Here is a 25,136-nt window from a genome sequence, read left to right as displayed (position 1 = left end):
TGTCATCTAATTCTGCTCTGGTCTTGGTTTTACCCTTCCTTCTACTCATTCTGGGTTTTGTTTATTGTTTTTCCACCCTTTATTGTAGATGTAGTGTTAGGTTATTTATTTTAAATGTTTATATCCTTTATTTAAGTAGGCCTGTATCTCTATAAAGTTCCTCTAAGGACTGCCTTTGCTCTGTCCTGTAGGTTTTGAACTGTTGTGTGTTTATTTCCATTTATTTCCATAAACTTTTGATTTCTTTCTTGATCTCATTGTTAACCCATTCATTGTTTGACAGCATGCTATTCAATCTCTATGAGTTTGAGTGCTTTTGATTTTTTCCCTCAAGGGTGGGTTCTTGTTTTAGGCCCGTTTAGTCTGATATGAAATTGATATGATTTCAATTTTCTCAAATTTGTTGGGGCTTGTTTTGTGTCCTATCATGTGGTCTATCTTTGAAAACTTTCCATGCACATTTGAAAAAAGGGTGTATTTTTGTTTTTTTGAGATGAAAGATTATATATATGTAGTCCACGTATATATCTATATAGTCCATTTGATCTAGGGCATTGTTTAATGCCACAATATTTTTGTTGATATTTTATTTGGAAGATCTACCCTTTGTTGACAGTGCAGTGGTATAATACCCCAGTGTGTTGCTATCTACATCTTTCTTGAAGTTCTCCAAGATTTTCTTTATATATTTTGGTGGTCCTATGTTGGGTGCATGTATGTTTATAATGTTTATGTTTTTTTATAAATTCTTGCCTTGAATATTATTGTGTCTTTCTGTTTCTCTTTTTTTACAGATGTTATTTATTTATCTTTAGAAGGGAAGGGAAGGAGAGAGGGAGAGAAATATCTATGTATGGTTGCCTCTCACGTGTTCCCTGCTGGGAACTGGCCTGGAACCCAGGCATATGTCCTGACTGGGAATCAAACCACAATCCTCTGGTTCACAGGTCCGCACTCAATCCACTGGGCTACACCAGCCAGGGCTGTTTATCTTTTTATTACCTTTGTTGTGAAGTCTATTTTGTCTGATATAAGTATTGCTACAGCAGCTTTCTTTCTTCCCATTTGCTTGGAACATGTTTTTCCAACCAGCACTTTCAGTCTGTGTAGGCCTTTTGTTCTGAGGTGGGTCTCTTGGAGGCAGTGTATGTATGAATCATGTTTTCTTATCTATCAGCTACCCTATGTCTTTGATTGGTTCATTTAAACCACTAACATTTAAGGCTCTTATTGATAGGTACTTATTCATTTTCCCCCTTTGTACCTGTATTTCTCTCTCTCTGGCTCTATTTCTTCCTCTTCTCAAAGTAGTCCCCTCAGAATATATTGCCGAGCTGGTTTGTCAGAGGTGTATTCTTTCAGTCTACTTTTCTCTGGGAAACTCCTTATTCCACCTTTCATTTTAATTGAGAACTTCAATGGCTAGATTAGCTTTGGTTACAGGCTTTTGCTTTTCATTATTTAGAATATTTCTTGTCATTCCCTTCTGGCTTATATTGTTTCAGTTGAGAAATAAGCTGCTAGTCTTATCAGAGTTCCTTGTACATTTATCTCTTGCTTCTTTTAAGATTCCTTTTGTCTTTAACACTTCCCACTTTAATTATGATATGTCTTGGAACAAGTCTCTTTGGGTTCATCTCGATTGTGACCCTCTGTGTTTCCTCTCTTCATGTTTGGAATATTTTCTGGTATTATTTCTTCAGACAGGCTTTGTATCCCTTGCTCCTTTCCTTCTCCTTCTGGTATTCCTAATATTCAAATGTTGTTGTGTTTAATGTTGCCTTGCAGTTTACTTAAGTTATCTTCACATTTTTTAGTCTTTTTTCATTCAGATGCTCTACATGGGTGTTTCTTTTTACCTTGCCTTTCAGCTCATTGATATAATCATCTGCTTCATCCAGTCTGCTTGTAACTCATCCTAGTGTATTTTTTTATTTCATACATTATATTCTTCATTTCTTCCTGGTTTTTGTTTATAGTTTCAATTTCCTTTATCGTACTGTTGCAGTTCCCACTCAGTTCCTTGTACTTGTGAGTTCCTTGAACATCATAGCCATTCTTTTGAATTCTATATCTCATAGTTTGCTTGCCTCCATTTTATTTAGTTCTTTCTGGGAAGTCTTCCATCCCTTTTGACTGTGGATTCTTTCTTTGGCTCCCTATTATAGGTGACTTTTTGTTTCTGTGACTCCCAATACTCTGCTTTGGCAGCTGTCTCTGTAGGTTGAACTTCTGTGGGACTCAGTGGTTCAGTCTCTTTGATCTCCTTACATGGATGATCTAGGGTTACCTATTATTGTTTGTGTGGCCCCTGCTGTTGTTAATGTGCTTTACCTGTTGGTGGCTCCTTTTTCTCTGGGTTCTCCTCTCCAGAGGTTTTATTGTTATTCACAACTTCCACCTTGTTTTATATGTGATCAGAGGCAGGGTAAAGGCAAAATGTAGTAAGGCAGTGGGAGAGTATTCTATGGGATTTAAAGTACTAACAATTAGGGAACAGTTAGGGGGTCTTTTGGTGAAGTACAACAATAACCATGTCATTTCACCCAACTAGCCACTTTAGATAAAAGGTGAAAAAGAGATAACACTCTTATTAGAATGGAAAAAGAATGTGAGCTGACTTTAGAATGCAAAGTGCTTATGCAAAATTAGATGGTGAGATATAGTGAGAGTAAGGGATAGAAATTCAGGATAGTGTGTGAGAGAATGAAGTTAACTACAACAATAATAAAGCTCAAGAAAATGGTGAAATGGATTAAGACTAGGGAAGGGTTTTCTGTGGGATTTGAAATAACAGTAACATGACAAGGAATGTAGAATCTGAATGAAAAGAATTAGAAGTAAAAGACCAAGAGTAGTGTGTCATTGTAATAAAATTAAAATAAAAAATTAAAATGCAATATGAAAAGGAGAATAAAGAAAATCATTCAAACAATGGAATGAGACAAACAAATGAAAAAGAAATAAATGGAAAAAATAGAAATAAAAATAAAAATAACAAAAATGAAAGTTCTGAAGGTTAGCAAAGTGAAGTTTGTCTCAACTGTTGGTGTTAGCCTCCTGACTTCTTTCCAGATCTTTCTTTGGTCTTCTCACAGCTCCAGGTCTTATTGTTTTACAGATGGGAAAAAAAAAAGCCTCCTGTTGATGTTAAACCTGCAAGCCTGTTTTGCTAGTCTTCCTGGTTGCTTCAGAAGGAGGAGGGGCGGGGGGGCCTCTGTTTTCTTCATTTCCAGTGGTTCTGTGAAGGTAGGGGGACAGCCTGGGCTATAGTATTCAGATGCCCAGTTTCCAGCCCATGTCCTAATAGCACTGTGTAGCCCATGCTGTCCATTCTGTACTTACATTCAGGTCATCGCCTATAATCTACCTCATTATGCAACCCTTTGATTAGGTCATGAGGTATATGAGTGGGAGCAAATTGCACCCCTCCTTCACCCTCTTTGTTGGCCTGGGTGCTGTGTGCCAGGAAAATCCCTTTAGGGTAATTTATTTCCCCATTGAAATAAGTCTCTCTGGGTGCTGCTACCTCTTTGAACTCCTGTTGCTCTGCTTTGATTACCCCTGAGGTGCCCCCAGTGGAAGCAAATTGCTCCCCTCTCCTCCCTCTTTGCTGATCCAGGTGCTTAACATGAGAGGTCCTTACACAGTGGCCAAAACACTTTTTTTAAATTGTTTTTCAGGTACAGTTTTCTGCCTTTTCCCTCTACCTCTCCCCACCACCCCAGCCCTCCCCACTTTCCTCCCCCATTTCTACTCCACTTGTTGTTATCCATATGTCCTTTATAATTGTTTCTGTAAACCCTAGACACTTTTCCCCCTTTATCCTCTCCCCTCTCCCTTCTGATCACTGTCAGCCTGTCCTCAACTTCAATGTCTTTGGCTATACTTTGCTTGCTTGTTTGTTTTGTTGATTACGTTCTTGTTAATGGTGAGATCATATGGTATTTGTCTTTCACCACCTGGCTTATTTCACTTAGCATAATGTTCCATCTATGCTGTTGCAAAGGGTAGGAAAATACCCTACGTTATTCTTTCTGCAGCATAGAATTCCACTGTGTAGATGTACCATAGTTTTTTGATCCATTCATTTACTGATGGGCACTTGGGTTGCTTCCAGCACTTGGCAATTGTAAATTGTGCTGCTTATGAACATTGGGGTGCATAAGTTCTTTTGGATTGGTGTTTCAGGGTTCTTAGGATAGAATCCTAGCAGTGGAATTGCCAGGTCAAAAGGCAGATCTATTTTTAGTTTTCTGAAGAAATTCCATACTGTTTACCATGGTGGTTGCACCAGCCTGCAATCCTACCAACCATGCATTAGGGTTCCCTTTTCTCCATACCCTCTCCAACATTTGTTGTGTGTTGCTTTGTTTATGATGGCCATTCTCACAGGTGTGAAGTGGAATCTCATTGTGGCTTTAATTTGCATCTCTCTGATGGCTAGCAGTACTGAGCATCCTTTCATATGTCTATGGACCCTCTGTATGTCCTCCTTGGAGAAGTGTCTGTTCAAGTTCTTTGCCCATTTTTTAATTGGGTGCTTGTCTTCTTAGAGTAGAGTCATGTGAGTCTGAGACACTTTTTTGAGTGAATTTCTCTTGTTTGCAGCAGGTCGTTCCTAACAAATGCCCTGCTTTCCACACAGACCGATTCTCTGACCAGTCCAGAGGCACTCTGAGCCATGGCCAGTAGCACCCTAGCTCTTCTCCTATCTCTAGGTGCTGCCTGTCTCCCCAATTTATTTAGTACTTTCTCAGCTAGTGGGACCACAGTCCCAGCTGAGGATCCTACCAGCTGTGTGTTCCTTACTGAGTCTTTATCCCCTCTAAGTGTCCAGGTCCCTCTTCATGTAGATCTGTGAATTCTCCACTCTGGGAGGGGAAAGAACTGCTAAGCCACAATCATTGCCTGGGCTCTCTTCTAAAGCTCGTACAGAAGCCACAGTCTATAGCTCATGGTCCTGGCATCCTCCCATCCGCCTACAAAATCTCCTTGCCATCTGTTTTTAAATGACCCCTCAACCTTTGGCTTCCAAACTTCATACAGCTGGAATTCTGTTGGCTGTGCATTCTCTTTGGAAAATCAGCTAGGTGAAGCAGTTGGGTGCATGAGCAAGTGAGTCCATCTTCTTCCTATCCTTCAAACTAGCATTCTTGTAACATGAAAAAACTACAAGCTGCCCCACCCCACAACAGTGAGGTGGGGGTAGGATGAGAAAGCCAATCTCCACATCTCCTAATTTCATTCTCCTGGGGTAACCACTGCTGACAGCTTAGTTTGTGTTCTCTTCTGGACTTTTCTTTATTTTTTTTGCACAAGGTTATGCAAACACACACATGTGTGCCATACTCCCACTCCTATTCTCTCACTTCTAGTGTTTTCTATTATTTAGATAATAATATCATACTGTACACGCTGTTCAGCAGCTCAACATACTTTATTCAATATACCATGGATATTTCTGATTTCAATGTTCATTTAATAAAATAAGTATGGTTAAAACACTAAGTCAATTTTGAAATCTGCCTTATCAAATATTAAAACATATTATAAAGCTATTTAATAAAAATTGTGTGGTAGCAGCACAAAAACAGATACATAAATAAATCATAATGGAAAATCCAGGAATCATTCCAAATCCATAACAAAATTTCACCTATTAAATTGGTAAGGAAATTATTCCCTTCACTTCTTTCTATATAGATGCCTACTCTGTACCATATATAAAGATTATTTTATAGAAACAAAAACACACTTAATAATTAAATATAAAATATTTAAAATATTAGAAGGCAGCTTAGGACATCCTGTGTATAACCTGGTCTGTGTATATAATGAGGTGGACTTCTGATAAGAAAACCAGGCATCAAAATTTTGACAAATTTGACTATGTGAAAATAAAGGCTTGGAAAAAGAAACAATAAACAAAATTGAAAACAAACTATACAAGGATAAAATGTTTGTAATACATGTAACAGTCAAGGGGTTAATGCCTTTATTATATTAGAAAAAATTCATTCTGATAAGGAAAAATTAAGTAACTCAGTTTTAAACTGTTCAAAGGATATCAACAGGTTGTAGATAAAAGAGAAAATAAGATAGAAAGTAAACCTGAAAAGATGCAAACATCAAATATTGAGAAGGAAATTTAAATCAGACCAACCACAAATTGTCATTTTTACATATTGGCAAAAATATAAAAGATCTGTAACACCTAGAAATAAAAAGAGTGTGGGGAAATAGGTCTCATACATTGCTTTTGGAATGTAACTTGTCCTTTTTTGGGAAAGTGATCTGACAAATTAGAGTAAAACTTCATAGAATTCTTTGACCTTCATTTCTGCCATTAAGATCTCTCCTATAGAATGAAGTTATGCTGTAATACTATATATTTAAGGATTTATATATGTATATATAAAATTACACACATAAGGATTCATAGCATTGTTTAGATTGGCAAAAGGCTGGAAAGAGTATAAGTAAGCACAGGATGAATAAATACTGATACTTCCCTATGTATCAATGTAAAAAAATGTGGTATCAATTTGGTGAAAAGATCATTTTAAATGATTAAAAACATTTCAAGAAGGTTTGTACAATTTGTTTGAGTGTATTTTCAGGTAATGCAGATAGTAGCTACAGGTTTGTTTTTTTTACAATAATAGCCAATATGTTTGAAATCTTGCCATTTATGAGGCACTGTACTGAGTTCTTTGCTTTTTGCCTTTCAGTTCCCAGAAGGCCAATGGGGTAAGCCTGTTGTTACTTTCACTTTACAGATGGAAGTTGAAACTCAGAGAAGTTGAGGAACCCATCCAAAGGTCCATGTTCACAAGTGGCATGGTTGAGACTTATACTAGGTTCATTTAATACCAAAGCCTGTGTGCTAGCTATTGTACCACCATATTCTCTTGTTTATTAGACTATCAGTTAGTTTCTGGGTACACAATCTAGGAACTAAGAGAATATTACATGGACATATGAAAAATATTTTCTGCATGAATTGTGTGAGGACTTTAGAAGACCTAGATTTGTGGCACATAGATGACACTTCCATAAGCATTATTCATTGAAATAGAGTGTTTTCTTTCTTTTTAAAAAGATTTTATTTATTTATTTTTAGAGAGAGAAGAAGAGAGGGAGAATGAGAGAAATATCGATACGTGAGAGAAACATTGATCAGTTGCTCTGATAGGTCTGAATCCACAGCATAGGCATGTGCCTTGACTGGGAATTAAATTGCTAACCTTTCACTTTGTGGGACAATGCCCAACCAACTAAGCTACACCAGTCAGGGCAAAATCAGACATTTTCTTGGTCCTCTGGCTCTTTATAGGTTTACTGAGCTAAATGGTGGGTCTAACTTCTCATAATGTTTTCCCCCAAGAAGTTTAGAGCTTGGTTTTTAAGCATCGAGGTAAAAGCGGCTGTCTGCTGCTGGTGTATTTTCATTGAAGACTTAGTACTATTTTTTAAATCATCATGTCTATAACACATGTAGTTTTGCTCTCAACTTATTTACAGGCCAAGTGGGGGTATATTATATTGTATGTTGTGCTATATTTACTCCATTTATGTGAGGCCATTTATCTTTATTTTTTCTCTCTTTTTAAATATATTTTATTAATTATGCCATTACAGTTGTTCTATTTCCCTCCTTCATTCCCCTCCACCCTGCACAACCCCTCCCCCACCATTCCCCCCCTTTTAGTTTATGACCACATGTCTCAAGTTCTTTAGATTCTATATTTCCCATACTATTCTTAACCTCCCCCCTTATCTATTTTCTACCTTCTATCTATGCTACTTATTTTCTGTACCTTCTCCCCCCTTCTCCTCCTCCCACTCCCCTGTTGCTAACCATCCATGTGATTTTCATTTCTATGGTTTGCTCCTGATCTAGCTGTCCTTTTAGTTTGCTTTTGTTTTAGGTGTGGTTGTTAATAACTGTGAGTTTGCTGTCCTTTCGCTGTTCATCTTTTTTATCTTCTTTTTCTTAGGTAAGTCCCTTTAACATTTCATATAATAAGGGCTTGGCGATGATGAACTTTTTTAATTTGGTCTTATCTGAGAAGCACTTTATCTGCCCTTCCATTCTAAATGAAAGCTTTGCTGGATATATCAATCTTGGATCTAAATGAAAGCTTTGCTGGATATATCAATCTTGGATGTAGGTCTTTGGATTTCATGATTTGGAATACTTCTTTCCAGCCCCTTCTTGCCTGTAAGGTGTCTTTTGAGAAACCCACTGACAGTCTGATGGGAACTCCTTTGTAGGTGACTGTCCCCTTATCTCTTGCTGCTTCTAGGATTCTTTCCTTCATTTTAATCTTGGCTAATGTAATTATGATGTGTGTTGGTGTGTTCCTTCTTGGGTCCAACTTCATTGGGACTCTCTGAGCTTGCTGGATTTCCTGGAAGTGTATTTTCTTTGCCAGATTGGGAGAGTTCTCCTTTGTTATTTGTTGAAGTAAGTTTTCCACTAGTGGCTGTTCCTCTTCCCCTTCTGGTACCCCTATAATTTGGATGTTGGAACGTTTAAAGATGTCCTGAAGGTTCCTAAACCTCTCTTTATTTTTTTGAATTCTTGTTTCTTCATCCTTTTCTGTTTGGTCATTTTTTTCACCTTTCTGATCCACTCCTTTGATTTGAGTCCCAGTTTCCTTTCCATTACTGTTGTTTTCCTGTGTGTTTCCCTTCATTTCAATTAGTTTAGCTTTCCTATGTTCCTCTAATTTGTGGCTAAAATCAACCAGTTCTGTGAGCATCCTGATCACCAGTGTTTTGAACTGTGCATCTGAAAGTTTGGCTATTTCTTCATTGCTTAGATTTATCAGCTCTGGGGCTCTGAGTTGTTTTCAAGCCATGTTTTAATCTGTTTCTTGCCTATTATGTATGAGGAGCGGAGCCTTAGTTGTTCGCCAGGGCGGGGCCACCCAGGTTGCTGATTTGTGGTGCTGTATGTGGGGGTAGGGTCAGAGAGAGACAGTGGCAGTTCCCTCTGCCGCTTCTTGTCACTGGGGCCTGCATGGTCCTTCTCACTGCTAGCTCCTTCACTGGTTTATCTGCGCACTAATGTGTGACCCTGATCAGCCCCCAGTGGGTCTGCCCGCCCGCTTCTCCACACCTGGGATCTGCCCATGGCTGCTGGTGCACCTGGGTTGAGAGCCCGGGTGGGTCCGGTGGATCTTTCCTGCCAGACCCCGCTCTGCTGCTGGCTCTGCCCCTCCTACTGGTTTGGCTGGAGGTTTCGTTGTCAGACTTCTGTGTAGTTCAATTTTCTGTGGTTTGGCTGCATTTTTGTTGCTAAAACTTTGTTGCTTTTAAACATAGTTGTGCGAGAAGGTGCAGTGCTTCCACCTATGCCTCCATCTTGGCAGAAGTCCTCATCTTACTTTCTTAAATGTGCCAAAGCTTTCCTCCTTTTGTTCCAACTAAGGAGTTAATCATCTTTATTAAGTGTTTCCAGAGAGTGTTGTTTTAACAAAGCTTCTTTTTTGTTGTATGATTTTAAGATTTCATTTCATGTACTGAATTGAATCTTCGAACTAAATTACATTTGTTTATGTAGGACCATATTTCACTTGAAACTACTTGATTTTGTTATTTTATATAATTTATTAAAATATGATTGATAACATTTAAAGTAGAGTTTGATAGTTTCTCTAGTGCAGAAAAAAATTAAGAAAGCAATTTGTTTTGGTAGTTATTTAGAACCTGGAATTTTATGATTTTATACCAAAAGTCAGTAAATTATTCCACTTAAGTAAATGCCCAAGTAATCAAGGTCGGTAAGTAAATTCTGAGTTACTGTAATAACTGTGGCTATGTAGGTTTTGATTAAAATGGATTGGTTAATTTGTATAGAATGACAATTATTCATTTGTTTGTTTGAATTCGTTTTGTTACACTTATGTACAGTATTTAATATTTCTCTAATTACTTTGAAGCATTTGTCTTCTTTTCCAAAAACAAAGTTCTAGGGTTTCCAACCCCTTTGTATGTGAAAATCTTCACCCTACTTTGTTTCCTTTTTATTGCTCTTTTGTGGAATTTATTTTTCTCTTTTGGGAGAAGATGACCCTAAGTGATAAAAATAAGTTATGGACTTCCGCCAAGATGGAGGCATAGGTGGAGGCGCCGTGCTTTCTCACACAACCAAGTTTAGAGACAACTAAATATTAGCAAAAGAAAACACAGCCAGAATATAGAAAATTGAACTTTTCGGAAGTCTGTTAACAACAAATCTTCAGCCTGACCGGTAAGGGGTGAAACCAGCAGCTGGCGGAATGGGGTAGCACAGGAAAACTCGGTTAGATGGACTCAGGTGCACGGAATCCAGGCACAGGGTTAAACCTTGTGAGAGACCCAGCGACCACCGGGGAAACAGTGAGGCAGCAGGGCTGCAGATTGACTGTGGTCACGCATTCATGCCTGGATAGACAAGTGAGGGAGTGGGTGATTGGACCGGGACCCAGTGGGTCCCTGCAGCAAGCGGCAGCAAGTGCCGCCATTTCCCCGCTCTGACCCCACCTCCACATACAGCATCATAACCCAATGACTCTTAGTGGCCCGCTCCTCACCCATCTGCAAGAAACAGCACAGGGTGCCACCATTTCCCCGCTCTGACCACGCCCCCACATCTAGCGTCACACCCAGCAACCTGGGAGTCCAAGGCTCCGCTCCTCGAACTTAATGGGTGAGAACAGACCAAAAATGGCTCAAGAAGATCTCAAAGCCCCAGAGCCTATAGATCTAAGCGATGAAGAAATAGCAAAACTCTCAGATGCACAGTTTAAAACACTGGTGATCAGGATCCTCACAGAACTGGTTGATTATAGCCACGAATTAGAGAAACATAGGAAGGCTAAACTAATTGAAATGAATGGAACTGCACAGGAAACCGATAGCAATGAAAAGGAAACTGAGATTCAAATCAATGGAATGGACCAGAAGAAAGCAAAAATGGCCAAACAGAAAAGAGTGAAGAAGCAAGAATTCAAAAAAATGAGGAGAGTCTTAGGAACCTCCAGGACATCTTTAAATGCTCCAACATCTGAATTATAGGGGTACCAGAAGGGGGAAAGGCACAGCCACCAGTGAAAAACTTATTTGAGCAAATAATAAAGGAGAATTTCCCCAATCTGGCAAAGGAAATAGACTTCCAGGAAATCCAGGAAGCTCAGAGAGTCCCAAAGAAGTTGGACACAAGAAGAAACACACCAAGGAATATCATAATTACATTAGCCAAGATTAAAATGAAGGAGAGAATCCTAGAAGCAGCAAGAGCTAAGGGACAGTCACCTACAAAGGAGTTCCCATCAGACTGTCAGTGGATTTCTCAAAAGAGACCTTACAGGCAAGAAGGGGCTGGAAAGAGGTATTCCAAGTCATGAAATCCAAAGACCTACAACCAAGATTGCTCTATCCAGCAAAAATTTCATTTAGAATGGAAGGACAGATAAAGTGCTTCTCAGATAAGATCAAATTCAAGGAGTTCATCATCACCAAGCCCTTATTATATGAAATGTTAAAGGGACTTATCTAAGAAAAAGAAGTTAAAAAAACATGAACAGTGAAAGGACAGCAAACTCACAGTTATTAACAACCACACCTGAAACAAAAGCAAACTGAAAGGACAGCTAAATCAGGAGTGGAAACATAGAAATGAAGATCTCAAGGAGGGATGTCAACAGGGGAGTGGGAGGAGGAGAAGGGGGGAGAAGGTACAGAAAATAAGTAGAATAGTCAGTAGATAGAAAATAGATGGGGGGGCAAGAAGAGTATGGGAAATATAGAATCTAAAGAACTTGAATATCCAGAGACACATGAAGAGATGCTCAATATCGTTAGCTATCAGAGAGATGCAAATTAAAACCACAATGAGATACCACTTTACACCAGTCAGGATGGCTATCATAAACAAAGCAACAAACAACAAATATTGGAGAGGTTGTCGGGAAAGGGATCCTTAGTTCACTGTTGGTGGGATTGCAGACTGGTACAACCATAATGGAAAACAGTATGGAATTTTCTCAGAAAAATAAAAATCAACCTGCCTTTTGACCCAGCAATTCCACGACTAGGATTATATCCTAAGAATCCTAAAACATCAATTTCAAAGAACCTAAGCACCACAATGTTGATGGCAGCACATTTACAATAGCCAAGAGTTGGAAGCAACCTAGCTGCCCATCAGTAAATGAATGGATCAAAAATTGTGGTATATATACACAATGAAATTCTATGCAGCAGAGAAAAAGAAGGAGCTACTATCCTTTGCAACAACATGGATGGAACTGGAAAGCATTATGCTGAGTGAAATAGGCCAGGCATTGAAGGACAAATACCATATGATCTCACCTTTAACAGGAAGCTAAACAACAAAACAAACAAGCAAACAGAATAAAAACAAAGACACTGAAATAGAGAACAAGTGGGCAGCGACCAGAGGGGAGAGGGAAGGGAATTTAAGGGGAAAAATGGGGAGGGATTTTGAGGAACAAGTATGAAAGACACAAGGATGAGGACTGGGGGGGGGGAATGGGAGGGAGGTGGGGAGACGGGGCAGGGGGGGCTGGGATGGGAGAAATAGACAAAAAACTACTTAAAAATAACTAAATAAAATTTTTAAAAAATAAAATAAAATAAAATTACACAAGGAAAATAAAAAGAATCTAAAGAACTTGAGATGCATGGTCATAAACTAAAGGGGGGTATTGGTGGGGATGGGGGTAGAGTGGAGGGGAATGAAGGGGGGAATAGAACAACTGTAATGGCATAATCAATTAAAAAATAAATTTAAAAAATAAACAATAAAATACATAAAATAAAATAAACTGATTCTTAACAAAAATAAAATAAAAAATAAAATAAAATAAATAAGTTATGGATGAATTATGAAATAGAATAATAACATAGCTCATATTTTTCCAAATCTCTCTACTTCTATTGCTTTTTGTTTAATGAATTTTCCATGACCATTTCTTCCCTTATATTCCCTTTCCTCACAATAACCACACTCTTGTCCATATCCATGAGTCATATTTGCTTGATCGCTCCACCCCAACCATATCCTCTTTTTAATTTTTTGGATTACCACTTTTATTGAGCCTACATCTTCACCGAGCTGTTCAAAAAGATTCCTAAGACTTTTTATAGGTCCGTATGCTCTCCATGTCTTCCTCAGGGCTGCTGTTCAGAAGGATTATAAGTTACCAAGAAAAGAAAAATAAAAATTCAGATGTAATGAACATCTTATTACAGAGGTAATTGAATTATTGGAAATGAAAAGTAAGTAGATCTAATTGTGAAGCCCAATTGTTTATAGCAGGAACTTGGGCAAGATTTATGAGTTTAAATGGTCTGCTACACACTGAATGTAAGTAATATTAGCTCCAAGTAACCACATAAATACAGTGTGTTACTTCAAATCATGTTCCTTATTGGGCAAACAGGATGACAGCTCTTGCACTAAAAGGAGATTTTGAGTAGGAGTGTCATATGATGGTTCTGAGCATTTTTTCTTCACTTTTAAAAAATTTTTGTTCAAGTATGGTTGTCTCCATTTCCCCTCCCACAATCCCCCACCCAAACCATCTCCACTTCCCACCCTTGATCCTACCCCCCCTTTGGCTTTGTCCATGTGTCCTCTATACTTGTTCCTGACACTTTCCCCCCATATCCCCTCCCATCTCTCCTCGGGTTACTGTCAGTTTGTTCTTAATTTCAATGTCTCTGGTGCCATTTTGCTTGCTTTTTTTTGTTGTTGATTAGGTTTCACTTATAGGTGAGATAATATGGTATTTGTCTTTCACTGCCAACTGTATGGTTCTCAGTATTTTTAAATAAGTTCATGACATTCACGTGTATAAAGTGAAATGAGTTGTCTCATTTCACTTCAGTGGTTCTTAACAATGGCAGCAGAAGGATGGGTGGGGGTAGGACAGGGGAGTGCTGGGAATATTAATAGGGCATGTGCTCTAAAAATGCCCACCAGAAGATTACGACCCACTAGTCCCACCAACAACACCAGCCTCATTCTTTTTTAGGATAACATAACAAGAAACAAAAGGAAATATTATTTAAACTCTGTGCCAATAACATGGAAATACCCAATAAAATATATACTTTTCTTAGAAAATTGTGAATTAATTAAGATTGATGCTGAAAGAAAAAATGTACAAACAAATATCATGAAAAAAATTAATGTCAAAGATTTATATCCAGCCCTGGCTGTATAGCTCAGTGGATTGAATGTGGGCCTACAAACCAAAGGGTTGCCGGTTCAATTCCCAGTCAGGGCATATGCCTGGGTTGGAGGACAAGTCCCATTGGGGGGGTGCATAAGAGGCAACCACATATTAATGTTTCTCTCCTTCTCTTTCTCCTTCTCTTCTCCTATCTCTAAAAATAAATAAAAATATTTTTAAAAAGATTTATATCTAAAAAAGATTTTAGAGAGAGTTCTATGGTAAGTTCTTCCAAACTTTCAAGGAACAAATAATTCCAATGATATAAATAAACTATTCCTGTCTAATTATGTATGATGCCATTTTTTTACATAAAATGCATATGCACGCTATTATTTGTAGAAAAAATTGGAACTAAAGACCTCAAATTAATAAAGTCATTTATGTTTCATTGGTGGGGGTTGGGATTTTATATTTTTCTTCATACTTTATTTTTTTAATTTTCAAATTTTAAATATTGAGCATGAAATAGTTTTCTAATCTTGTCTGTATTGTGTCATAATCAATTAATCATCTTTCCTTGAAGTAATAAAGTATATGTGAATAGAGTGAGTGATAGGTCTTCTGAACACAATGTACACAGTTTTTGACAAATGTTCACATTGCATTCAACAGGTTTTTTATGGAATTAAGTGTTGTCAGTGCTGTTAATAGGACTTGAATGAGTCCTCCATGATGGTGGCCCTCCATCATGCCTGTATGTTAAAATCATGTGGGAAGTATGATCTCCCAGACACTGGCATATATTTTTAAAGTTCCCTAGGCAATTCTAACATGCAGCCAGGTACAGAACATTGTCAGAGGCTCACTGCCTATGTATTAGAGATTTCTAACATTCTGGCTTATTTCAGCAGCCAAGGAAGTAGAAGCCAGGGGTTCCTCTGGCAGAAATAAGCTGAGTAACTGAAAGCCTGTTCCACCTTCAGTCTATGTTTTGGCTCTTTGAGCAGAGGGCAGAGCTTGCACTTCACCACTGTGTTTGCCACATGTTCAGTGTGAAGATCTGTCCTTTACTTATATGAAATTTGAAGTAAGAGCCCTTATAAAAATTACTCAGTATGAAGTGATTGTTTACATGAACTATCTAGGGAACTAGAGGTTTAGTAATGTGTAGTTTCAAGAATTTTCATTACACCTGGCCTGGATGTGAATTCTATTTCTTATCACTAAATAAAACAATTCATTAGGAAAATAAACTGAAAAGTGCCAAACTACATAGACTATGGCCCTTGGAAATAATAAATGTCCTAAATTTTGTTGGACAGCAAGAGAGGTAACTGAGCTATGTTTTTGCTAACTACACTGGGCCCTAAAGGTTTGTGCTGGGCTGGGGATTGAGACTGTGGAGATTGTTGGAAGCCAAGTGCAAAGGGCCTTGATGAAGGCTACTGGCTCTAATCTTATATCCAGACTATAGGCTTTGGGATTGTCAAATGTAGATCCCCTTGGTAATACTACAAATAGGAAGCCCAGTTTCTTGGCAGAAGTCAAGAATGAGGAGTCAGATCGTCTTAAGAATGTGACACAAAACACTGCTTTATTATGCAGTTTTTAGTTTTTCCATTAAATTTTAAAGGTGGAGGCAATAAAAATAAATGGTCATGAAAAAAATGGAGAGCAGAAACTATTGTCTTTTCCAAGCATTCCCTAGGTTCTGTTATGTCCCTGTCAATTTTAGGTCATTTGTCTTTAAAATCTCTATAGTTTTCCCGCCTGGAGCAACAGGAAAACCATTGGTGTATTTATCTAGCTGCAGGAACATTTTTTAAGCTTTCATAAAACCCAAACTCTCTTTCTCCCTGCCCTCATCATCCAGTGAACCACAAAGATTTTGTAGATACAAGTATTTTCCATTAAACTTATAAATAACACCACTTTGAGAATACCTTGAATAAAGAAACAGAATGCAATGTTTTGTAGTGACTTTACAATGTGCCTCAATTACTAGCAAGTCTGTCAGGAGCTTATTCCCACATATGTCAACACTTCCTTAATACACTGTAATTCATCATGTTAGCATGGCAGAAATAAGGTACTTTACATCCTTACACTTATCCCTCTCCAAGTGCTGGTCTTGAACTGTGTATCCTGCAGTGTCTTCATATAGTGGACAAAGAATAGACTATAACATTGAGATAGTGAGATCCCTGGAGTCCATCAAATTCTTACATCACTGAGTGCTTTAGCCTGTACTCTGTAGGACTCCACATCCTAGAAGCGCTGCTTTATTGTCAGAAGGATATTCACTTAATAATGACAGTAAATTCTGAAAGGCAATCTAATTTTAGATAGAAAACTTGGCAAAAAGAGAATACTATTATTTTACTTTTTTGGCAATTTTATTTATTGAGTTCATTTTCATGCTTACTGTGTGATTAAATTAGACATAGATTTATTTTTTCTTCTTAAAAATAATTTTTTGGATTGGGAGCAGGAGAACAGGAAGGGAAAATAAATTTAAATAATAAATGCTGTGGTTGGAAACAGAGTAATTCAAAATATTGTGTTATGCTTTCTGAATCATCTATTAATCCTCTGGCTCTCCTGAGTGGATTTAAAAGTGGGCTCTGAGCCTAATTTTAGATGGTTTGGGGAAGAAGTAGTGAATCTGAGTCCTGTCTCAGGAAAATTGACATTGGATTCAAAAGCAACTTTGCTCTTAATAGTTATTCAGAGAAGATAAATTTATCTACTCAAAGTATCAGATAGCATGAAGTATCCTTCCTATGATCTCTTAGGAGATGCAAGCATTTTAGAGTTCAGAAGGAAGGGACCAAGGATCTGGGCATGGGAAGTAGTAACTTTCTTCCTAGTACTGCTGAGACTTCAAGGAAAGGTGCGTTCATTTTGCCATCTGTTAAACCTATCTTTGATAGCCATTTCTCATCCTCAACTGCTGAAATACTTGAGTGGGGTTAATGGTCAACAAGGGAGAGACAATCTATTTTGCATCAGTCTTTTGGAAGAGAAGACCTATTTTGCATCAGTCTTTTATATTGCTTCACAGGGCATTTTTCAATAATTGGATCAAATTACATATGACAGAGACACACTAACAGTGCTTAAATTTTAATATTTGTCAAATATTGGGTACATATTTTAACAGGCAAACATATAAATAACAATCAAGCCCTCCCTCCATCTTAGCAACAGTTTCGTTGTCTTTATATATGGTCATGATTACGATATAAGCATGATGAAATCAAAGCATCCAGGGAAGCATATGTGTTTCTGTCTTCTAGAGACTTACAGTCCAGGTGCAAGGCATGTGTATGGCTAGGTGCCGGTAGGAGGTTACTGACAGGAAGTGCCTTGGGGGAAAGGATGTGAAGTGGTTAGTACTGGCTCAGGGAGGAATTCCACTGGAGTTAGGCCCTGATTGATAAGAGAGCTTATTAGAGGAGGAGAGTGGATTTTAGAGAGAAAAACAACATAAAAGAATTTTTCTAAGTACACAATGCAGCATCGCTAAAAGAAGCCTTCCAGCTTTATAGTGAATTGCAGTGTTAAAATGTACACTGAATGCCCAACAGGCTGATAAAGCTGAATACACAGTATTTTTCCTTGAAACTTGCTTTCTTGTGTTTCTTTGTGTATTTGTGGAACCAACATCCTGTATGTCTTTCAGCTTCTAAATCTTAAAGAGATTTCTCCCTCTTTCCATTATGTTACTCACATCTCAATGTACATCAAAATCTTGTTGATTTTTTTCTTCTGTAATATCAGCTCAAACCTTCCCTCTTATCTCTACTCCTTTATCCCTGATCTCAGACCACCAGTAATTTCTCTACTAGGACCTCAGCCTACTGTTTCCCTATCTAACTTAGGTGCTTATGCTTAACTGTCAAGTTAGGATTTTTTTTGGAGCACAACTCTTACACATTCCTGCTCAAAACCTTCAGCACTCATCATTAACTATGGAAAAGGGTCCAAATTCCTTACCCTGCATGCAAGAACCTCTCCATTTTTCTTTATAGAACTTTTTACACTCCGTAATTCAGTTAAACAAAACTCCACTCCATGCTTTCCTTCTTCCTTGACTGTTCTTCATATTTTGAATTCAGTGCCTATGGTCAGTGTTTAAAATGTGACTTGTTGAATAATGAATTAGAGTTTTAACATGAAATGTTAATTTATTAGAGGTCTTAATGAATTGGTTAAGAAAACAGCATTAAACTGTTATGGCAGTACATAAACTATTACTGACTTCTTAGTATTTCCTTATTCGACTTATTTTCTCTTCCCCTCCTAGTCAGAGGAATAACTGATTGATAAAAAATTAACCACCATCAATTCTCTGTACTTATTATTTTTGAGATCTTGGTCATTTATTCAAGTTATAAAAGGGGTAATAAACACCACTACTATGTTGTAAACTATAGTTTTACATCATACAGAACAAATTTTATAATGAAAAATGCAAATTTCTTGTCTTAGAAAGAAGCACTAAAGTTATTTAATATTGTTCAGTGCTTTTAGTTTTTAATTCTAGGATATTGAAATTTAAATTTTATTGTAGTTACCAAAATTATCATATTGTTGAGTTACGGCCAAGATGGAGGCATAGGTAGAAACCCTTTGCTTCCTCGCAAAACCAAAATGGGATAACATCCAATCTAAAATCAATAAACACCCAGAAGTGCCAGAAAATTAAACTGCATGGAACTCCAGCAACCAAGGAATTAAGAAAAAATCAACCGGAACAACAAGACTGGTAAGAACCTACAGCAGTCATTTGGGTGTGGCCAGCTGAGAAAAAAATACAAGGCAGCGAACCCTCAGGGTGGGGCTGGCTGAAGGCAAAACTAAGACTCAGGGTTGACTGTGAACTATGGCAGTTTCTGTGTTTGGAAAAATTTCTGGTCTCACATAAGAGTTCATTAGAAAGTGGGCTATAGATGAGGAGTTGAGCTGCTTTGTTCTGTCTCTGGCCCCTCCTCACAGGCAGCACAGAAGTTCAGCAAAGAGGGTTGCCTTGCCATGGTGAATACCTAAGGCCTTGCACCCTTACAACTTAATAGGTGTGCCAAGACAAAGAAATATGGCCCAAATGAAAAAACAGAGCAGAACTTCAGAGAGAGATGAGGAGACAACCAAACTATCTGATGGAGAATTTAAAGCCTTGGTAATCAAAATACTCACAAAACTGATTGAGCCTGGTTGAAAAATGAAATAACAAATGAAATATATGCAAAAAGAAATAAAACAAAATAGTCAGTGAACCAACAGTGACAGCAAGAAAACTAGGACTCAAAGCAATAATTTGGAACAAAAGGGAAAAATAAACATCCAACCAAAACAGAATGAAGAAACAAGAATTCAAAAAAGTGAAAAGAGACTTACAAATTTCTGGGACAACCTGAAACATTCCTACATCTGAATCATAGGGGTGCCGGAAAGAGAAGAACAGCAGTAGAAGTTAAAGATTTATTTGAACAAATCATGAAGGAAAACTCTCCCAATCTGGTGAAGGAAATAGACTTACAGGAAGCTCAGAGAGTCCCAAAGGAGTTAGACCCAAAGAGGAACACACCAAGGCACATCATCATTACGTTGCCCAAGATTAAAAATAAGGAAAGAATCTTAAAAGCAGTAAGAGAAAAGGAGACAGTTTACCTGCAAAGGAGTGCCCATAAGGCTATCAGCTGATTTCTCAAAAGAAACCTTGTAGGCAAGAAGGGGCTGGAAAGAAATATTCAAAAATCCTTAAAGGTAAGGACCTACATCCAAGATTACTTTATCTAGCAAAGCTTTCATTTAGAATGGAAGGGCAGATAAGTGCTTCCCAGATAAGTTCAAGTTAAAGGAGTTCATTATCAGCAAGCCCTAATTATATGAAATGTTAAATAGACTTATCTGAGAAAAATAAAATTAAAAATAGGAACAACAAAATGACAACAAACTGATAACTATCAACAAATGAACCTAAAAGAAAAGAAAAGCAATGAAAATAAAAACTAAGCAAACAACTAGAAAGGGAGCAGAATCAGAGAAATGGACATCACATGAAGGGATTTCAGTGGGGAGGGGTAAGGGAGGAATGGAGGGGAAGGTACAGAGAAGAAGAAGCATAATTAATAGACATAAAATAGATGGGGAGAGATAAAAAGGGTATAGGAAACAGAGGACTCAAAGAACTTATATGTACAACCCATGGGCATGAACTAAGTGGAAGGATGGAGGAGGGTTGGTGGGGCAGGGCGGAGTGGGGATAAAGGGGAGAAAATTGGGAAAAATGTAATAGCATAATCAAAAAAATACTTTAAAATTATAATATTCTATTGTCAACCTATTGTTTCACATATATAGCTGAAATTCATGTAAAATTATTCATGTCATGTCCATCTAGAAGATTGTTTATGCACTTATTCCAATAACTTGTTTACAGAAATCTGTATCAACTCTTGTTTGCTATAGAAATATTAAGATAAAACCAGACATCATTTAAAAAAATAACATTAATAGAAATTAGAAATTATTTATTCTTACAAGTATTACTATTTACATATAAGACCAATATTTTTAAAGATTCCTTTCATTTTCATTAAATCAATGACTCTAGCACTTTCTGATAGAATTAGAACTTTTAAAAATCTCTTCCTTCCCAATAAAATTATAGTCTGAGAATCAAAATTCCAAATATAAGATTATAGCCAACAAAGAAATAGGAATAAGAGGAAGATTAATGTACTACATTAATATTATGATACCTATTATATCACACTGATAATATAAATGTCTCCATGTTATGACTTCATACAATAAAGGATCATTCTGTGCCACATAAAGTCCAATGCGGGTCAAGCAACACTTGAGAGCTGTTCTCCAGAGAGAGTCTCTAGGGTCAAGGCTCTCTCTACCATATAATACCGCCATAAACAGAATGACACTGATTTTCACACATTTCTTTTCTTTAATATTTTATTGATTATAACTAGTCCTTCTGAACTGCAAGGCACCTGGGAAGCATAGAAGAGCATATGGAACATTTGGTGAGTACTATCAGCTCTGACACAGGAAATAAAGAGAAGTGTTAGGAGTATGCTGGTGGAGTCCCAAGAATCAATATAGATGATAAGTGATCTGCTTATTACTAGGTGTATACTTTTGGTAAGTTGTTTAACCCTCTGGATCTCAGTTGTCATACATATAAAAATCCATATTATTATGGTAATAATACCTATTGTATAGGGTGCATAGAGTTCCAGAGTTTATAATTCCTGTAAAGCAGTTGGAAGAGTGTCTGGAACATTATAAGTTTGAGTTGATGCTAGTTATTATTGTTATTAATGTGAAATAACATGACTTGGAATAAAGTTCTTAAAAATATGACTTAATGGTAGAAGTAAAAATACCCTCCAGCCTTCATAAGCTTTGAGGAACCAATGGTGGCTGAGTATCTACAGGCAGTTTTCTTGAGAAGTTTTGATAAATAAAAAATATGGTTGTTTTGTTATTATTCTTTTAAGAGAGTCTTTCTGAAAAGTATGCTCAGAAAACCAGATTTTAAACTCATGCTTGGATAAAGAAGATTCAGTTGATAATACCAGTCTTTTAATTATTATGCAATAAAATAAACTGAAGGATGAGCTTTATACACCCTTCAATATAGAATGGTAGAGGGATTCATTTGTTAGTAAAAATGACACCTTTGGTGTTCAGATGAGTGAGACAGACCATGGAACCTGTGCAGAGCAGTGGTTGGTTATAGCACACGATCTGGAGCTAAGTTGTAGGGCTTCAAGACTCAACTTTGCCTCATACTGTTAAGTATTAATTATCTTGTGCCTCAACTTTGATATCTGCAAAATGGGAATAATAATTGTTCCTAGCTACCCAATAGGGTAGTTGTGACAATTAAAGTCATAAAGCACTTTGAAAATGCTAGGTTCAGAGAAAATGCCCATTAATTATTAGTTGTTGTTATCTAACTGAGGACAATGAAGAAATATACATGATACTAAAGATGCTTAGGGGGGTAGAACAAAAAATCATGATGAGAAGTGAAGACAAATGTCAGTGGTGCTCAGTAAATACTGTGAGGTACATTAAACTGGGGAACTGAGTGCCCAAGGATGAGGTAGGATATCTGTGCTAGTATAGGAGACCGTTCTGCATGGTGTGGGCCTACACAGGACCCACATCCACGGATAGGTTCCCCCCATGGGGAATCAAACTTGCATCGTACCTAGACTGCTATGAGACTTGCTTTTGTTAAAACTTCTTCACTCTGAATTGAGACAAGTGCTTACTGTAACTTCCTAAAATCCATGCTAAACCTTCCAAGGATGAATGTAACCAGTTCAACCACTTTTCCCTTTGCGTTTGCAAATATCCTTCTTCTGTGATGTGATTAGCAGCATCACCTCCTTTGTTTTCTGTAAAAGGTAACCACCTAAAGAGAAACTGTGCATAGTAAATGAGGACCATCATGTAATGTGCCCAGAAAAGAAATAGAGGCCGGTCAAGACAAGGGCAGAGGTTTCTTCTCCTTTTGAGAGAGAAGCCATGCTGTCTCTTTTTCTCTACAGGACTTGGTAGTCCATGTGAATTTCTTGTGCATCATCCACAATGTGGCAGACCCCACAAGCCAGGGTCCACATCATGCTAGCATAATATAAGCTCAGGGAAAATTTGTGGAGTATGCTATAGAAAGTGTACTTATGCTTTGAAGTTATGAACAAAATGGCCTAATAAGGCATTTTTTCACCTTGAATTTCTCCAGCGACTGGGTTAGAAAGCTGGAGAGACTGACAGATTGTCTTTTTCAGAGAGAAAACTACTTTAAGAATTTATGTCAGGCAAGCCTTTTCTGCTTGAGTCAGAAATGTGGTTCTAAACTCAGTGTTGACATTTATCATGCTTATAAAGGTAAGGGCTATTCAGTTTCCAAAGTCAAATGTAAAGTGGAGGCAAACACCTGGCTAATTTGAACCAAATTCCCTAGCGAAATGAAGGGGATAATTTTACATTTACATTACCTGAAAAATTATTGTAATTAATTTTGAATGTTACAAACATTCCTGACTTCTATATATTTTCAATAATAAGTTTGTGGATTAAGGGCTTTTTGAGATGCCCTAATAAAGAATGTTTCTCTACTCTGACATTTCATAGTATCACTTTAAATGTGTCAGACTAAACATAGATGCCAGGTACATCTTCAGATAAGTGGCCTCTACTTTCAACTTTGCTTTCCTTAGTCAGAGGTAGGTAACTTAGGTTCATTGGTGGAAGTAATAGAGGAGAAGATCCCCTCCCCTAAAGTCATAACAGTTTATGGGGGTTGAAGCATAGTGAGTCTTTAAAAAGGCATTTTCAATATCTTCTTTTTTATACTTAAAAGTAAATAAAAACTCTCATTTCCCTCATGTAAACTACTGAATGTAAAGATTGTCAAAATTTTGGCTAATATAGAAAAATGCAATGATTATGTGTGTGTGTGTGTATATGTGCATGGGTATATATATGTATGTGTGTATGTATGTGTGTGTGTATATATATATATATATATATGCTCATCTTTTTTTAAAGATTTTATTTATTTGTCTTTAGAGGGGAAGAGAAGGAGAGAGGGAGAGAAATATCAACGTATGGTTGCATCTTGTGCATCCCCTGCTGGGAACTGGCCCGCAACCCAGGCATGTGCCCTGACTTGGAATTGAACCACAGTTGTTTGGTTCACAGGCCCATGCTCAAACCACTGAGCTACACCAGCCAGGGCTATATACTCATCTTTTAATGAGCTTGGTTCAGAAGCTCAGCAAAAGGAAGACCAGATGTTTTGACTGGTGCAATCTCAGATTATATATAAAGAATGAAAAACAAGATGGTGCAGTGGAAAGGTTTCAGGGTCTAAAATTCAAAGAACTGAGTTTCTGTTGATCTGGGGTTCCAACTCTGAAACCTTGAGTAAGTACTTTAACCTCATAGAGTCTGTCTCTTTTCATCTGTAAATGGGGGTAATAGTAACATTGTTTTATAGATTCCCTAAGGGGGGGAAGACCTAAGATGGGCATGATCACATGGAGGCCCCACGAAGGACTTGGGGGGCTGTGGGGAAAGAGGATGATGGACCCTCACCCCTCAGCTTTGACAAAGCCCGAGTCTTCATTCTGTTTGTGGAAAATCTCCTAATTTCTTGGCTGCCTTACTCCCCTTCCTGATTTAAGCCCAAAACAATGACAGAGGGTGGTGCAGGCCTGTGCTGGAAAGGGCAGGCTCCCTGGAAGATCAGGTCTGAGAAAGAATATGTAAAATCCTGTGAAACCTGCTTTGCTAAGAATGCTCTTAATTAAATGATAAAGGTCTGAGCAAGAAATGAATTTGTTTCCCAAAGTTTTGTAGCCTTTTAGCTAACACACCCTGACTCTGAATAAGCCCTTGTAGTTCTTTGTATGCTATCTATTGTTTGATCCTTACTGCTTGACAATGATTAATGAACTTAACCTGTATTCCTGTGCTAAACTGAGCCCAATAAAAACCTGTCAAGGCAAGGGTTGGTATCTTCTCCCCTTGAGAGAGTTGTTAGGCTGCTCTGAGGTGCTCCCCTTTTGAGGGAGTAGCCATGCCATCCCTCTTCCTCCACAGGACTCGGTAGTCTGTGTGAATTTGTCTCATGTCTCATCCATAACACTGTGGACACTGTGGGCCAGTGTCTATGTCACTTCCTTCCAGCCTCTTCCTGTTTGTAAGGTTTCATCTGATAATCTTATGGGCACTCCTTTATAAGTAACTCTCTCCTTTTTTCTTACTGCTTTTAAGATTCTCTCTTTCTTTTAATCTTGGATAATTTAATGATGATGTGTAGTAATATGTTTCTCCTTGGGTCCAATTTCTCTGGGACTCTCTGAGGTTCCTGGACTTCCTGGAAGTCTATTT

Source organism: Artibeus jamaicensis, unplaced genomic scaffold (genome assembly GCF_021234435.1).
Source record: "Artibeus jamaicensis isolate MK-2021 breed Jamaican fruit bat unplaced genomic scaffold, CSHL_Jam_final contig_410, whole genome shotgun sequence".
Lineage (NCBI taxonomy): Eukaryota > Metazoa > Chordata > Mammalia > Chiroptera > Phyllostomidae > Artibeus > Artibeus jamaicensis.
Note: the sequence above shows the minus strand (reverse complement) of the source record.